Genomic DNA, 1,826 nt, shown 5'->3' on the forward strand with positions numbered 1-1,826 from the left:
TAGGCTTTGTGTCTCACAGTTCTGGTTAAATTCTTACATCTTAACCTCTCTTAAATACTCAGAGACAGAAATTTCCTTGAATGATTATAAGTTAGATTGTGTTTATAAATTAGTTACTACAGTGCCCAGTTCATAATAGGCATTCAATGAACATGTATTCCTTTTTCCTCCATGCTATAATTTCCTATACTCAATGAGGAAGAGACTAAGTTAAACAAATGAGAAAATAAAAAGTTTCATTGCTATATTTAAATAATAAATCTCTCCTTTATTAGTGGGTTATAAGAAATTGTAATAGAAATTGTAATATGAAACAATTTCAATGTTATAAGAAATTGTATAAGAAATTGTAATATGTTGACCACTAGAAAGATGACGGAGCAAGAGCAAAGAAAAATCCCTTTGGTTCCAGAAAATCTGCTGAAAAAGAGGAAGGCTTATCAAGCCCTCAAAGTCACCCAGGCAAAGCAGGCACTTTTGGCAAAGAAGGAGCCGAGGAAAGGAAAAGGGCTCAGGTTTAAGCAACTGGAATCATTCCTACATGATTCCTGGCGGCAGAAACGTGACAAGGTGTGTCTCAGATGACTAGAAGTGAAACCTAATGCCTTGAAATTGCCAAATAAACATTCCTTGGCCTTTGTTGTACGCATCGAAAGGATTGATGGTGTGAGTTTACTGGTGCAAAGAACCATTGCAAGACTTCGCCTAAAGAAAATTTTTAGTGGTGTCTTTGTAAAAGTCACCCCCCAGAACCTAAAAATGCTGCGTATAGTGGAACCTTATGTGACTTGGGGATTTCCAAACCTGAAGTCTGTCCAAGAACTCATTTTGAAACGTGGACAAGCCAAGGTCAAGAATAAGACCATCCCTCTGTCAGACAACACAGCGATTGAGGAGCACCTGGGGAAGTTTGGCGTCATTTGCTTGGAAGACCTCATTCATGAAATTGCCTTCCCAGGGAAGCATTTCCAGGAGATCTCATGGTTCTTGCACCCTTTCCACCTCTCAGTGACCCATCATGCTACCAAAAATAGAGTGGGCTTCCTCAAGGAGATAGGCACACCTGGCTATCGGGGTGAAGGCATCAATCAGCTCATCCGTCAGCTGAACTAGACCCAAGTGTCAAACTGTGGTAAATTTTTATCAATGAAGTGGAAGCACGTGTTTAATTTTTGGAAATTTTTATCAAGTATCTTCAGAGAAGATTATTTCCCGCTTTATCTTCAAAAACTGGAAAGGTTGGGTCAAAGAAAAGACAGTAGCTGGCCAAGCGTGATGGCTCACACCTATAATCCCAACACTTTGAGAGGCTGAGGCGGGTGGATCACCTGAGGTTGGGAGTTTGAGACCAGCCCGACCAACATGGAGAAATGCTGTCTCCACTAAAAATACAAAAATTAGCTGGGCATGGTGGCATATGCCTGTAATCCCAGCTACTTGGGAGGCTGAGGCAGGAGAACTGCCAAGCGGAGGTTGCGGTGAGCCGAGATCACGCCATTGCACTCCAGCCTGGGCAACAAGCGAAACTCCATCTCAAAGAAAAGAAAAGACAGTAGCTTATGTTCATGGCAAGCGCCTCTCATCACAGTCCAGTTCCAAGGAAAAATTCCAGTGTTTTCTACATTGGGTGCTGCATCGTCTGAAATCAGTACATTCTGTGGAGGAAGCAGTCCTGCTTTGTTGCATCTATCTTACGGTTTAATGTTGGTAAATGAGTCACTCTAGCATTTGTACAAGGCTCCCTAAGACTCCTGCAGCAGTTGACCAAGCCCAAGGACATAATTGAATCTGGAGAGTCCTAGGGCCTTGTTTTGAAAAAGACTTGA

At 42.0% G+C, this 1,826-nt stretch overlaps 1 pseudogene; it reads left to right on the top strand.

Annotated features, from left to right (window-relative positions):
* The first annotated feature begins 372 nt into the window (after positions 1-372).
* Positions 373-1,117, top strand: LOC105538280 (annotated as a pseudogene).
* Positions 1,118-1,826: the final 709 nt, after the last annotated feature.

The sequence above is a fragment of the Mandrillus leucophaeus genome, unplaced genomic scaffold (genome assembly GCF_000951045.1).
Source record: "Mandrillus leucophaeus isolate KB7577 unplaced genomic scaffold, Mleu.le_1.0 Scaffold189, whole genome shotgun sequence".
In the NCBI taxonomy this organism is placed as follows: domain Eukaryota; kingdom Metazoa; phylum Chordata; class Mammalia; order Primates; family Cercopithecidae; genus Mandrillus; species Mandrillus leucophaeus.